General features: G+C 49.6%; 1 long non-coding RNA gene across 1 annotated transcript; it reads right to left on the reverse strand.

The window, feature by feature from the left end:
• Positions 1–10,649: 10,649 nt before the first annotated feature.
• Positions 10,650–15,674, reverse strand: LOC131422649 (uncharacterized). The gene is made up of 2 exons (XR_009224129.1): positions 15,292–15,674; positions 10,650–10,993 (listed from the first exon to the last, which is right to left on the reverse strand). It is a non-coding gene; the product is annotated as an uncharacterized LOC131422649 (long non-coding RNA).
• Positions 15,675–16,100: the final 426 nt, after the last annotated feature.

Here is a 16,100-nt window from a genome sequence, read left to right on the forward strand (position 1 = left end):
CTCATTCATTCACGCACTTGCTCACTCATTCATTCATTCAAAAGTCAATCAACTATCGGGGGCCTGCTGTTTTCCAGCCACTGTTCTAGGCCCCGGGGATACAGCAGTGAACAAAACAGACAAAAATCCCCACCCTTGGGCCTCTGTGTCCCCAGCCCTCGTGCCTAGGAAGTGCTCAATAAACGGCCCCAGCATCAAGTTCTCCGGCTCTATCTTCCGCCTCCCCATACCCGCGCCCCGTGCCCTAGGGACACTGCTATTCAGTCCCCCAGACACGCCCCGCAGGCTCCCGCCTCCTTGCCCTTGCTGGTCCTTCTGCCTGGAATGCCCAAGGTCGGCCCCTTTGTCATCCCCGCTTTTCGGGGGCAGCGGCTCAGAGAGGTTGCAGAGCTCACCTCAGGTCACACAGCTGATGTGCCCCAGGGCCATGGTCGACCTCAGGTCCTTCTGACTGCAGAGCTGGCTGTGCAGAGCCTGTGGCTCTGACCCTGACCGCTTGTGACGGCCTAGGGTCCAAGGTCAGAGAAGGGAGGTGACCTCGAATGATGCCAGGAGGCCCCAGCCGGGGTCTAGTGAGTGGTCCATCAGCATGCAGGTGCTCTGGAGAAAGGAAAGGCCGTCAGAGCCTGCGACCCCGCTGGCCTGGGTTCAAACCCCAGCTTCACCACCTACCAAGTCCTGTAACCGGGCCGAATTACTTCACCTCTCTGAGCCTCAGTTCCCCCATCTATAAAATGGGGTTTATAATAGTCTCTACCCATTGGGTTATTGTAAAGATTAAAGGAGATGCCACATGTAAAAAAACAAAACAACATAATCCAATAATTGTTAACCATTGGATTATTGTTCGTAATGGTTATTGTTAATAGTACTTTATTAATTAGAGTTGTTTAAAATAAATCGTAAGAGGACTCAGCCACTCGCTTCAGGAGTTGACACTCATCAGCCTTGGCCTCACCTCCCCCAGGAAGCCCTCCCTGACCACCCCACCCAGATGCACCTAGATCCTCTACATCCTTCCCTTGTGCCCTTTTCCCATTGACTGTTATTAACACATGTGGCAGTCTCATTTAAGGCCTGTCTTCTCCCCACTGGGCTCAAACTTGATCTTGGCCATTACCTCTTTCCTGCCACTGTGGCTGGCATCTAGTACTGATCAATAAACATTTGCCGCATGACCGAACGGGGACAGGGTGGCCTGAGATCTTTGCTCCTCCCTCTGGGGCCCAGGGGAGGGAAAGCAGGTCCGGAATTCCTCTGCAGGGCACCGATGGGGCCCAGGTGGGCGTCTGTAGGGAGGGGAGTAACCCCCGGCCCTGGAGACTGTGCCAGGTGCCCGTCTGTCTTCACGCTGCTGGGGCACTGCGGGCAGCGGTGAGGCCGGCCCCGCACAGCCTGGTGGCGTGCATCTCAGCGTCGCACCTGCAGACTGAAGGCTGCTGCCAGGTCAAGTGTAGCACCTGGCACGGTGAGCTAGGTCCGCCTTCTTCACCTGTTCATTCAGGTGTCACCTCCTCGCTGTGTGGCCTTGGGCAAATCACTTCACCTCTCTGTGCCTCAGTGGTGACCTCTGTAAAGTGGAGACCACAAAAAGCTTACCTCTCTGCATGGCCGTCAGGATTAGATGAGAACATCCACGGTGCCCAGCTTGAGAAATACTCTGAATATGTGATAAAATGTTGTTTTTATTATTCTTGACTCTTATTCATTGACCCAGCAAGTATTTACACAGCACCTACTGTGTGCCAAACGAGCTGAGCGCCAGGTGCTAGAGACACAGTGACCAGGATCCTATTTCGAACAGGCCAGATTCTTCTAGGAATGTTTATGAGACCGTCGGGGAAATGTAAACCCAGACTGGATGACACTGGATGAAATGCAGGAATTGTTCATTTTTTTCCGGCAACTCAGAGTTTTGGGGTTATATTTTTCAGAAGAGTCCTCATCTTGTAGAGACTCACACCGAAGCGTTTACAGATGGAATGATCTGTCAGGGATTTGCTTCAAAATAATCCAGTCTGTGAAATTAAAATTATTCCTCCAAAAAAAGTTTATTAAAAAAAAAATCAAGTGGCAGAGGTGGGGGCGGGAGGACACAGGTGATATCAGATGGACCACAAGTAGGTGGTGTTGAAGGTGTTCTGTAATGGTCTGTAATGAGCTTAACAGAAAAGCAATCGATTAACTAAATGGATAATTACACATCCGGCCTGAGCAATGCATGCCCTTGGGGAAAGCGGGGAGCCGGACGGGGGGCAGGAGGCTTCCATGGGCCAGGTCCACGGCCACAGTGAGAGTTTGGTCTTGATCCTCAGTGGGTGGATGGTGACACCTGTCTCAGGTGTGCTTCGAGAATTCGAGAGTCGTGCTGAAGCGCTCAGAACACACAGACACCCCGCGAGGGGCTGGCTCTTCTTCTCCTCAGTCCCTCTCCTCTTTCTCACTCCGTGTCTTGTCTCATTTCCTTTTCTTTCCCTTCCTCGCCTTCCCTCTTTCTGTGTCACCCTCCCTCCCGCTCCCTCCCCCACCTGCTGTGGCCGCAGAGAACATGTGGCAGGGAGGGGCCGCACACTGGGAAGGGGTGGGCGCCAGCAAAAGCACTCGCCAACCTCCTTCCCTTCTTGCCAACCCTCAAAGACGTGTGCGGGGTCTCGCCTGGAAGCAGACGCAGCAGCTTTTCATCTACGAGGAGCCCCAGGCCTCTTGGAGGTCCGTGGGGGTCCCTGAAGGCAGAGCCGACACTGAGCTGTGTCCCCACCCATCTACCTGCCCCGTCTGGACAAAGGACAGCCCTTGTCTTCTCTGCTTAGCATTTGCCCAGAGCTGTGGACTGAACGTGCCCCCCAAATTCATCTGTTGAATCCTGTTCATCTGTTGAAGGTAGTCAGGGAGGGCTTCCAGGGGGAAGCAGCTCTGGTGGAAGCCAGGGTTCGTTGGGGAGGAGCGGAAAGGGCATTGTCTCCAGGAGACAGCAAGATGGAAGGTGTGGTGCCTGTGCAGGCTCGGCAGGCAGGTGACCCCTGGGCAGTTCAGGCTGGTGGAACTGGCAAGACCGGGGTGGCTAGAGAAAAGGCCGAACAGAAGGAGCATCCTGGGAATCGGGATCTGGGCTCAGAGAGCCGGCCTCTGTTGAATCCTAACCCCAAGGTGATGGTGTCAGGAGGGGGGGGGGGGCTTTGGGAGGTGATTAGGGCACAAGAGTGGGGCCCTCATGAATGGGGTCAGTGCCCTTATAAAAGAGGCCCAGAGCTCCCTGCGCCTTCCACTGTGTGAGGACACAGAGAGAAGATGAGCATCCGTGAACCCAGAAGCAGGTCCTCACCAGACACCAAGTGTGCAGGCGCCTTGATCTTGGATTTCCCAGCTTCCAGAACTGTGAGAAATAAATGTTTGTTGTTTATAAGCCATCCTGTCTGTGGTATTCTGTTTTAGCAGCCCGAGCGGACTAAGACACCCCGCATAACACCTTCTGGACCATGTTCTTCATGGCCCCAGCCCAATGATGAAGTCCACGGGGCAGAATTCAGCCAGAAAAAATGCCCATCCTCCCAGCCCTGGCTTCGGGCCGCTGAGCGCCTGGGATCCAGGTTCCCACGGTGGGAGAAGAGGGACGGAGGCCGTCACTGCCCTCTGAGGCCGCTCTGGGGTGTCTCTGGCCCTGGCTGGTTCCTGGAGGAGGAGGGGAAGTCTCCTTCTTTCTTGCGTTGCTCCCACTTCCTGACACGGGGCTCCAGGGTCACAGATGTCTCACGTCAGAAGACAGAGGTGGTGGTGACTGCCAGCCAGCAGTTCCCTAAAAAGGCCCGGGTCGCAGCCCTTGAGGAAAGCAGTTGGCAGAGTGTTTCGGAGGCCTGGAAGGGTCTACGCTTTCATTTCCAGCAATCACACTGCTGGGAATTTGCCAGAAGGAACTAATCCTAAAAAGAAAGAAAGGCCACATGCCCAGTGATATGTACAGCAGCGACATTTATAACAGGAAATCACTGGCGCAACACGGATGTTCTAAGCCCTGGGTGGATTCTTAAGAAGTATTTGTGAAAAGGAGTTATGAAAACTCTTCATCAACATGGAAAATACTTAACGACATCACGCTAAGCTAAAAAACCCAATGTGCGCATGCGCAGATGGCGGCCGGGCCGGGGGCGCGGGGGTCCATCGATTTTCCTAATGGTCTGTAATATTGTCACATTGGTCTAAATGCAGGAAAACCGGCCTGCGTGTGGCGAGGAGGGTTCCAACCCCACTCCCCAGCTGGCAGCCGCATCCCCAGCGCTCCGCCAGCTAAAACTGGGGTTTCTGTTCCATTTTGGAAAATGAAGACTGACATCTTAAGGCGTGTTTCCTTTTTGGATGATCCTGTGGCTTTCTGGAAAGGAAGAGAAGGACGTGTGGAAAAAAACCAGGGAGGCCCCCGAACCCCCCCTGGGAGGCAGAGCCCCTCCAGGCAGAGATTTGGTCTTTTTCACATCAGAAACTTGTTGACAGCTCAAACAGCCCAGCCTCTTTCCTGGAGACTGAGGCAGGGATGTTTATTTTTTCTAGAAGGTTTAAAAAGGTCTTTGTTTTATTGCAAAAGCAATACATGCCCAGGCGCCCCGTCTCTTCAGGGAGAGCCACCCTTGGCTGTTTGCATCCTTTCTTTCTTTTAGATCTTTTCCACATCAAGGGTTTTCCAATTTTTTTTCAGCTACGAGCCACAGTGAAAAAATAAAGCATTGTAACTCAGTGCACACACGGACACTGGCATATAACTAAAACAGAAGATTCATGCAATGATCCTTATTATAAGGAATGCTGTCGGGGGTGGGGGGGTGTCTATTCTGTTTGTGACCAGGGAACCAGGCAAAGAAAGGGTTACTGAGGATCTGGTCAACAACTAACATGGTCTGTCAATTGTTTTTCAGACAAGAAGAAACTATGTGTTCTCTTTTGCAGAAATTGATGTCCCCATTTTGCAGATGTTGCTATCTTGCAGAGAAACACACATTTGCAGCAAAACCCCTGCAAAATGCTGCAGCACCAAGCGTCCTAACGTTACTTTAACTTATTAGCATCTTAAATTCTCCTCTTCCGGGAGGGTCCAAATAGCCATTTTTAGATCATGTGGTGTATGTAATAACATGTTTACCTGCTATGCATGTGCCCTGGATGAACATAATTGTTACACAGTTGTTACAAATAAACCTGTTATCCTCTGCTCTCTTGTGTATAAAGTCTCTAGGGAACTGAGCTGGGGGGTGGGGGTGGGGCACTGCTTTGAGAACTATCCCCGGTGTTCTCTGTTGCTTGTGCAAGCGATAAACCTTTTCTTCACCCACTTCTGCTTTGGTTGTGCTGTTTGCCTCCGCACTCACAAAAAGATCGAACCCATCGAGGTCAGTTTGTCGATGCAAAATAACCAACAACCAATCTCTGGATGAGAGAAATCAGGTGACCTTTACTTGAGCCAGAGAGAGGATCATAATCCGGGAAGGCAGTCTTCACAAGGGAAGAACGTGTTCCAGAGAAATGCGGTGTTCGTTACAGTCATAGCTGTTTAGAACAAAGAATGTACATTAAACACACTCAGGATGCATTTTCATCAAAGTTTCAAAGAGATATTTAGTTGCAAATTAGCGGGTCAACATGACCCTGATGTTGGGAAAGGGAACTTATTTTAGGAGTGCAAATAAGGGCGTTACCAATAGGGCTGTACTGGCTTTGTAGGAGCAGAAGTATGCACTTTTTTTTTTTCTTTTTTCTGGTGAGGAAGATTCGCCCTGAGCTAACATCTGTGCCAGTCTTCCTCCACTGTATACGTGGGTCGCCACCACAGCATGGCTGTCCAGTGGTGTAGGTCTGTGCCCAGGATCCGGGCCTGTGAACCTGGGCTGCCCGAGCAAAGCGTGCTGAACTTAACCACTATGCCATGGCCGGCCCCTGCATTCTTATTTTAATGGTTAAAGCAGATGTACAATGTATGTTTGATAGGCCTTAACTCAGGCTTTTTTTTAGTTCAAGCCGAATGAGTTTTGAATGAGAATAGTTACCCCATACACCCCAATATGTGAAAATCCCCTGTCACTGTTGCCTGTTCTGTTCTGTTCTATTCCATTTCATTTAAAAAGACACATGATTGGTCATAACCCAGTCAAATGGTTTCACGCCCCACTTCTTGGTGTGCCTTTCAGCGAAACAACGGCTGTAGATGTGAACACAACAACACAACACCCATTGTTGGCACTGGCTGTGCTACAGCCCGCCTTTTGCACTTGAGCATTTCGCAGCCCGCTTTCCGTAACTGGACAGACAGGGCTGTTTCTTCCTCCTTCCTGGTGGCAGAGGAACTTATGGAGTGGTTTTCATAACGCATGTGTCCTGCTCCGTCCTAACAGCCATTGGCGTTGTCCCCAGCGAGGTTCTGCGGGAGCCCCGTCCCCGCACAGCTGCAAGGACGGCCGTGCGCTGAACTCCCAGCGTGGAACCCCCGGGGCAAAAAGCAAAGCGCCCCTCGGCCATCCTGACTGCCGCTGGGACGGCCGGGGAGGGGTCGTGGAGGTGTGCGTCCGGGGGGCGCAGAGGACCCTGTGCTCCGCCCAGGGCACCCCCCATCCGATGACCACAGGGACTTCTGTGATGTTTCACAACTCGCATGTGATGCTGGGAAATACCTATGTCTGTTTCAGAAATGAGTCGGGTCCAATTCACTTCTCGTTTCTCCTCCTCGCTTCCTCTTCTGTCACTGGAGGGCTTCCGAGGAGGGGACCCTCCTCAGTCCCGACTCCAAGCTCTTCTGTGCCGCTGGCTTTCTCTCCTGGGGCCTTTGGGCCTTTTAGATTGTGCGACTCGGCCAGCAAGTTCCCCAGCGGTACAAGCTGGCTCCACGCGTGCGTTCACACGAGGGGGCATGGGACCCCTCGGGTGCAGTGAATCGGAATGCGCTTTTTATTTGCAGTTCTATCTTAAGTTCAAATCCTGATTCTGAGACTTACAGGTGGCAAAAGCTTGGGTCTCGTTGCTTCATCATTTATAAAACAGAGATTGTAATTCCTACTTGGGGAAAAAGATAGAATAATGGGTAAGAACACAGACTTTAGAAAGAGCCTGGCTGGATTCTGATCTTGCCTTCCCGCTAACTAGCTGTGTGACCTTGGGCACGCTGCTTAAACTCTCTGTGTCTCAGTTTCCTCATCTGTAAAATGGGAGCATGACAGTACTGCCTCATAGGGTTCTTGTGAGGATTGAATTAGTTAATATACATGCTGGATTGATGCCTGGCTATGTGTTTATTATTGTTATTGTTATTATTAAGAATGATAGGTTGTCATGAAGATTAAACAAGATGATGCATTTAAGAGCAGCTCCTACTGCATTCGGCATGTAGTGAACGATCACGAATTTTTCAAAAATTCTGATTTTAGAAAGAGGATATTCTTGGTGCAGAATGCGGTAGGTCTAGTAATGAACACTGAGCCCTCGATCTGTTTAGCCAAGGAAAGAGAAGAAATCTTAGAGGCCCCTTCCCCTCCAGACTGCGCACTCTTTATTCATGTGCCGGCCTGTGCTGGGCCTCCAGGACACATCCATGAGCAACACACGACAAGGCCTGCCCTCCCAGAGCTGGCAGTCTAGCTGGGGGGACAGACATGGAATCATGAACATAACATCGTTAATTAGAAGGTAGTCAGTGGTACAGAAAAGTGGGGGCAGTGTCAAGAGGCCGAGAGATGGCTGTAATTTCAGATAGGGGTCAGGGTGGGTCTGGTTGAGAAGGTGACATTTAAGCAAAGGCTTGAAGGAGGGAGCGAGCCATGTGGATACCTGGGGTGCCAGTGTCTAGGCAGATGGAACAGCCAGTGCAAAGGCCCTGAGGCAGGACTGTGCTGGAACAGCAGGGATGCCTGTGTAGCTGGAGTGGAGTGAGTGAGGTCAAGGGTGTTTGGAGATGAAATGGGGCTTAGATCACATAGGGCTCTGGAGGCCTTAGGGAGGGCCCTGATGCCTCTCCAGACTGTGAGGAAACTGAGTCAGGAGATCAAGTTGGGGGTGGTTGGTAGTTTGTACATGAGTCATGAGTACATGAGTGTATGTCATGAGTACATTCACTGGGCTGGGACCATTCTTATCACGAGGTTGTGGCTGCTGCTAGCAGATGAAAACTGGTTCTAGCAATAAATGGGGACACGCTCATAGGCCTTGTGGGTTTTTGTTCTGGATGGAAGGGGAGCTGAACAACAATAGCAACACAACAGTAATAATAACAGCTATGAACAACTAAAGCCTTACTGTGTGCCAGGCATGGTGCCCTTCCCGAGTTCATCTCACTGTCATGGCCACACTGGGAGACGGCAGGACAGCGGAGAAAACGGGGGAATATGGAATTTGAGGCTGGTGAGGTCCTGTTGCTGGGTGAGAGCCAAGAAGGGGACTTTGGCCCAGGTCTCATGACAGACGCGAAGTCATCACCACTGCTCAGACCATTTCCTCAAACCGAAGGGGCTGACCGTCCGCCCGCCACCCCAGAGCTCTGGTCAGACCCTCTGGAGGTTGGGCAATTCCAGGCTGCCCTGGACCCACAGGCACAGCCCCTGCCTGCACTTCTCCTTCTGGCTGGGAGAGAAACCGGCCTTGACCCAAGCTCTGCAGCTGGTGCCAGGCGCCCAGAGCTGATGGACAAACACTGGTGTTCAGATCCAAATTCCAGGCAGCGCAGAAACAGCTCAGCAGTGGTGCGCCTGGGAGAAAACCCCAGACAGGGAAGCTCGTTTGAAAGTCGAATGGACAGGTGGCACCGGTGTCTGGTGTGCAAGCGACAGAGGACCTCGTGGGTGCCCCGAGTGGGAGGAGGAAGTTGCCCAGAGACCCCGGATGGTTGGGGCGAAGTTGACAGACTGTTCCCTTTCAGACGGGGAGGGCAGGGGCTTGCTTCAGCAGAACTGCTTATTTCTGTTTTGTGGATTGAGGCTCTGTAGGAGATCATTGGAGGGAAACGCTCTGAGATTCAACAGCTTGAAAGACACAGGTCTGTGTGTTCTAGAAGGCTCGAAGCTCTCTGTGACCTAGTGGCTAAACACGGACTTGGAGCCAGGCAAGTGGAGTTCAAATACCACTGTTACCATTACTAGCTGTGTGACCTTTGGCAACTTGCTTAACCTCTCTGGCCCTCAATTGCTACATCTGTAAAGTAGAGATGATAATACTTCCCTCATAGGGTTGTTGGGGGAGCAGTGCCTGGTGCACCATGTGACTGTGGGTTAAATAAATATGATTCCCGGATTCATGCTCCGCCCACCCTACCCCCCTCCCGCCCAGGGCTGTGGAGTGGATCTCAGAGAATGAAGCTCTTCTGTGCCATGAAGACATGTGTTTCCTGGAGCCTAGAACATTGAGAAAGAGCCAGTGATGACTGCAGAGTCACAGGGTACTCGTTTATTATTGATTTATTATCTATCTCCCCTGCTCCCAACCAGAACATAAACTCCAGGGGAACTGGGACCTTGCTCTTTATTTTGTTACTCTAGTCCTCGCCCCTGGAACAATCTCAGCCCCCAGAACATGTCAGCTCAGGGAGCGGACAGGCTGTGTGGCAGCCTCAGGAGTCAGCCAGACCCCATTCAAATCCCATCTCCAGTCACCTTCTTGCTGTGTGACTTCAGGCTTGTTACTTAACCTCTCTGGGCTTCAGTTTCCTCATCTGTAAAACAGGAGGGTTTTTGTCAGGAGATAATGAATATAAAGTGTTTTGTCCAGGGTCCGGCCACCAATGGGGACTCAGCTAGTGTTTCCCATCACCATCGCCATCATCATCGTTCTGTATTGGCGGCTCATTCTGCATCCTTGGCCCATTGCTGTGGCTTGCCTATGTCTTGTTAAATAGAAACACAGGCGCTGGCTGCTGATGCCACGGCCCACGGGCAGAGACCAGGCCCTGCCCGCAGACTCGGGCCTCCTGCTCCGGCCAGAAGCAGACCAGGCGGGTAGCACTGCCAGATAGAACAGAGAGTACCCAGTTCAATGTGAATTTTAGACAAACAACGGGTGATTTTTCAGTTTAAGTATGTCCTGGGCAACACTGGGAATATATTATACATCTGCAACATTTGGGGCCTACTTACACTAAACAACTGCCTGCTGTTTATCTGAAATTCAGATTTAACTGGGCGTCTCGTGCTTCTATTTGCTGCGTCTGGCAAGCCTACCAAGGCCTTTCTCTGCCCCTGAGCTCAGCTGGGTTGGGCTCCATCTTGGCAGCAGCAGAAACAAAGGGGTTATCTGGGCCAGGGCCCCAGCAAGGACAGGACGCCAGGACCCGGGCAGAGGGTGGGGGCGCAACGTCAGGCAAACCTCTCGTCCCTCTGGCCTCAGTTTCCCCATCTGCCTAACTCTCCAGTAAGAGTCTCTGTGGCACAGGGCTTTGGGGAGAATGAATCACGTGACGTGTGTGGGAAACGTGTTTTGGAAATGGAAAAGGTGTTATGGAAACATTAGTTACCAGAATTCCTTGTTATGAATAACACAGACCAGTCAGAGGAGGCTGTTTCTGGCAACCGGGTTCCTTTTTTGAAAATTCATTTTTTTTAAACTACAATTTGTATTTGTCCTTAAAACGTCAGAACATGGAATATGGAGAGTAGCAAAAGGAGAAAAAAAATTCTCATCACTCAGAGACAACTATTTAGAGACTTCTTTATCTTTGAAAAAGTGTGAAGCCTTTTTCCAGGTGTGTGTATGTACTTTTTTTTTCTTTTAAACAAAAAATGGGATCATATTCTGCGTTCTTTTAGGCAGCCTGTTTTTCTCCCCGGCTGCAGTCATTTCTGAAGTGTCAGACTACACCAGAGGAAGGTTCTCCCTTTCTGCCTGGTCCACGGGATTCCAGGGGTATAGACGTGTGTGTGTCCTTCCCAGATCTCCTTTCGGGCCCTTTTGGGTTACACGGCTGCAAAGTCTTCACTGGGAAGAGACGCTGTCACACATGTCATGTAAAAACTGTGTGGCCCCCTCCTGCTGTGTCCTAACAGAGCACAGGAATTATCTGGTTTATCTTTTTTTCTAATTGAGATAAAATTCACGTAATATAAAATTTAACATTTTAACCTCTGCAATTCAGTGGCATTCAGTCCGCTCAAAATATTATGCAACCATCACGATTATCAACTTCTAGAACATTTTTAGCACCCTCAAAAAGAAACCCCATTCCCACGAGTGGTCACTCCCCATTTCCCACTCCTTCCAGCCCCTGGCAACCACTAATCAACTTTCCATCTCTACGGATTTGGCTATTCTCCAAATTTCATATAAATAGAGTCATATGGTATGTGGCCTTTTGTGTCTGGCTTCTTGCACTGAGCATCAAGTTGTCAAGGTTCATCCATGTTGCAGCGTGTGTTGGTACTTCATTCCTTTTTACGACCAAATAATACTCCATCGTATGGATTACCACATTTTGTTTATGCCTCCATCAATTGATAGACATTTGGGTTATTTCTATCTCTTGGCTATTGTGAATAATGTTGCTATGAGCATTCCTGCACAAATTTTTGTTTGAATACCTGTTTTCAACTCGTGTGTGTGTGTACCCAGGGATGGAACAGCGGCTGCACCATTTTACATTCCCACCAGCAACAGATGAGGCGGTCAATTTCTTCACATCCTTCCCAGTACTTGTTATTTCCTATTACCATGACCCCACAGTGTGTATGAAGTGGTAGCTCATTGTGGTTTTGATTTGCATTTCCCTGATGACTAATGATGCTGAGCATATTTTCATGTGCTTATTGGCTATTTGTATATCTTCTTCGCAGAAATGTCTACTCAAGTCCTTTGTCCATTTTTAACTTAATTGTTTTTTTTTCTGGTAAAATATACAGAACATAAAATTTACCATTTTAACCATCTTTAAGTGTACAGTTCAGTGGCATTAAGTACATTCACAATGTTGTGCCACTGGCACCATTATCCATCTCCAGAACTTTTTTAACAAAAGACTATTTTTTAAAAGCAGTTTTAGTTCATGGTAAACTTAAGAGGAAGGTACAGAGAATTCCCATATACCCTCTGCCCCCACACATACATAGCCTTCCCCATTATCAACATCCCCACCGAAGTGGTACGTTTGTTACAACTGATGAACCTACGTTGACATCATGATCACCCAAAGTCCATAGTTTGCATTAGGGTTCACTCTTGGTGTTGTCCATTCTTTGGGTTTGGACAAATGTATGACATGTGTCCATCATAGTATCATACAGAGTATTTTTACTGCCCCAAAATTCCTCTGTGCTCTGTCTATTCATCTCACTCTGACTCCCTCCCCAGTCGCTGGCATCCACTGATCTTTTTATTGTCTCTATAGTTCTGCCTTTCTCTAGAAGTTTTTCATCATCCCAATGCCCATTTTAAAAATTGGGTTTTTTTTTTGTTGTTGAGTTGTAAGAGTTCTTTATAAAATCTGGATACTAGACCCTGATCAAATGTATGATTTGCAAATATTTCTTCCATTCTGTGGGTTGTCTTCTCATTCTCTTGATAGTGTCCTTTGATGCACAAAGGTTTTTGATTTTGATGAAGTTTAATTTATCTATTTTTTCTTTTGTTGCTTGTGTCTTGGGGGTTATATTTAAGAAACCATTGCCTAATCCAAGGTCATGAAGATTTACACTTTTGTTTCCTTCTAAGAGTTTTATAGTTTTTCCATTTTGAGTTAATTTTTGTATATGGCATGAGGTAGGGATCTGACTTTGTTCTTTTGCATGTAGATATCCAGTTTTTCCAGCATCACTTGTTGTAAAGACTCTTTCCCCATGGAATGGTCTTGATACCATTCTCAAAAACCCTTTGATCACAGATGTATGAGAGTGTATCTGGACTCTCAATTTTATTTCATTGATTTATATGTCTATTCTTATGCCAACACCACATGCTTTGATATACTGTACCTTTGTGGTAACTTTTGAAATTGAGAAGTGTGAGTCCTCCAACTTTGTTCTTTTTCAAGAGTGTTTTGGTAATTCAGGGTCCCTTGCAATTCAATATGAATTTTAGTATTGGCCTACCTATTTCTGCTAAAAAGGCAGTTGGGATTTTGATAGAGATTACATTGGATCTGTATATCAGTTTGGAGACTATTGCCATCTGTGATGGTTAATTATTTATATGTGTTGACGTGGCTAGGCTATAGTAGCCAGTGATTCAAATAAACACTAGTCTAGGTGTTGCTGTGAAGGTAGTTTGTAGATGTGGTTAACTTCTACAACAAGTTGACTTTAAGTAAAGGAGTTTATTTTGGTAATTTGGGCTTCATCCAATCAGTTGAAAGGCCTTAAGAGCGAAAGTGAGATTTCCCAGAGGAAGAATTCCTCCTATGAACTAGAGCTTCAGCTCCTGCCCAAGAGTTTCATGTATATTCTATCTATCTATCTATCAATTACCTATCTATCTATCTATCTCATTTTCTGGTTCCATTTCTCTGATAGAACTCTGACTGTTGTACCACATGAATGTCTATTTATTCAGGCCTTCTTTAACTTCTGTCAGCAATGTTTTGTAGTTTTCAGTGTACAAATCTTAAACTTCCTTAGTTAAATTGCTTTCTGAATTTCCTTTTTTCTTGTTCCCTGCCAGTGTACAGAGTTGCAACTGATTTTTGTATGTTGATCTGGTGTCCTGCCACCTTGCTGAATTTGTTTATCAACACTAACAGTTTTTTTTATGGATTCTTTAGGATTTTCTATATTATAAGATCATGTCATCTGTGAACAGAGAGTTTTACTCCTTCCTTTCCAATCTGGAAGCTTTTTATTTCTTTTTCTTGTCTAATTGCCCAGGCTAGGACTTCCGATACAATGTTGAATAGAAGTGGTAAAAACAGACAGCCTTGCTTGTTTCTGATCTCAGGAGGAAAGCATCCAGTCTTTCACTGTGGAGGATGACGTCAGCTGTGGGCTTTTCATAGATGCTCTTTATCAGGCTGAGGAAGTTTCCTTCTCTTCCTGGTTTGTTCAGTGTTTTTATTATGAAAAGGTGTTGGATTTTGTCAAGTGCTTTTTCTGCTTCTATTGAGATGATCATGTGGCCGGTTTATTTTTCTTCCTCTGTTGGAAGTGTTGGGTTGGAAATTCGATCTCTGTGGTTTTTTGGGTATTAAAAAAAGTTACAGTTTTACAACTCTCCCCATAAATAATCACAAGCTCACAGCCCAGTGTGTTTAGGACAGATAAAAACAAAGTCAGCTCCTGTTGTGGCTCAGCAGTTGGAGGGAGAAAAACGAATGAGGATGTGGTAGTAAAAGAAGGAAATTCACGTGTGTGAGTGCTTTTCCCTCTACAGAGGGGAAGAAAGAAAGAGGGAGGGAGGGAAGAAGAAACACACAGGGCTGTTTCTTGAACATTTTGCTTTGACAGATTTTCTGTAGGGCTCATGTCCTGCTAGCGATGGTCCTGCTAGCGATGGTCTATGATACTCTGGTTTAATGTCAGGAAAACAGGTCTTTTTGACCCCTGAGAATGGAGAATGGCAGAGACCAAGCATAACCCAGCTTCCTCTATAGCTTTAAAACAATAAAAGGTTGGCCTCAGTAATAACAGCTACCTGGCAACTCCCACGCTCGGGAAGATTTTGAAATCCCGTCCTCCAGTTGAGTAATACGTTCACAGCTGATGGTAGCTGGGGCAGCGTGGCAAAGGTGGTGACAGCTTTGGATAGGGAGGGAGGGGACAGTTTGCTGTGGGACCTTGGGCAAGTCACTCTCCCTGTCTGGGTCTCAGTGTCTCTAGGGTCTCAGTGAAAAGGCAGGGGATTCCACCACCAGAGGAGTTCTAGGATCCAGACCTATGAATCCACCACAGTGCTTATAGGTTCTCCACCCAAGTGACATTTCTCTAGATGGCCACACTGGGGATCCGCCCGTCTCCAGGACTCTGTACTCTTCAAGCCACACAGGCTCGTTAATGCCCTATAATAACTTCCCAGAGGGCCCTCTGGATCAGGGCTGCTGTTATGACAGGAACAGGCAAATGGGGCTCTTATCAGATAGGTAGACAGCACCCATTTAGGGACAGAGGGTTGAGAGGATGTTGAAACAGTAATTACTAATTTCCAGAGCTTTCAGAGATGGAGTGAGACAGTACCTAGGAGCACGGGCCACCCTGGGGGCATGCAAAGTAGGAAGACAGCTGATAGGTTTTATTTAACACTTAAGGTGTGCTAACCCCCTTGCCTGCATTATGTCAGTAGACCTTAGGAGATGGGTACTGCGATGCCCATTTTACAAACAGGAAACTGAGGCCCAGAGACAATGGGTGATTTACTCACAGGCAACACGGAGTGTCTTGGGCTGTCCGGATGCGTCTGAACGTACAGAATTGAGTTATGGGGCGAGAAGGGTGGCCCTCCGGAGGACAGGGTGCACGGGATCCCAACTCGAGGTTGGTGGTCCGTTGACTGAGAGCGGGAAGAAGGACTGCCAGATGGAGGACCTAGGGCAGTGGGGAGAGCAGGGGCGGGAATCAGGAGAGGAGGGCGAGGGGTGCCCGGGGCACGGAGCGGGGATCCACGTGCAGGGGCACAATCCGAAAAGGGAGACACCTGAGGCGGCGAGTGGGGGGCTCCGAGGTCAGCGCGAGGGTTCCAGGAAGTGAGCGGGGCCTGGGGTGCAGGCCGGCGGTGACCGCAGGGCAGTGGAGATCGCAGGGGTGGAGGGGACGGGCAGGAGCGGGAGGGGGCTCTCCGGCGGGTGTCCGGCCGCGCTGGGCGGGCGGCGGGCGCGGGTCGCGGCAGCGCGCGGAGGCGGGAGCAGCCGGAAGCCCGGGCGCCGCTCCGCCCCGGCCGGTCCAGCCCCCGCCCCCGGCGCCGGGCCCTCCTCCGCGGCCACCCCGCCCGCCGCCTGCGCGCCCCGCTCAGACCTCCCGGCTCGACTGGCGGCGCGGGCGGCGGTGAGTGCGGGGCGCGCGGCGGGGAGCGGGGGCCCCGCGGCGCCGCCACCTGCCCGGGGCTCGGAGCCGGGAGACCCGGGCGTGGCGCGGGTGGTGGCGGCCGGGGACCCCGGCGGTCCCGGGGGTCGAGGCGGAGTGAGGGCGTGGGAGTCCGGCCGAGATCGTCCGCGCGGGGCCGGCCCGGGCCGG

The sequence above is a fragment of the Diceros bicornis genome, chromosome 26, assembly GCF_020826845.1.
Source record: "Diceros bicornis minor isolate mBicDic1 chromosome 26, mDicBic1.mat.cur, whole genome shotgun sequence".
Taxonomy (NCBI): Eukaryota; Metazoa; Chordata; class Mammalia; order Perissodactyla; family Rhinocerotidae; genus Diceros; species Diceros bicornis.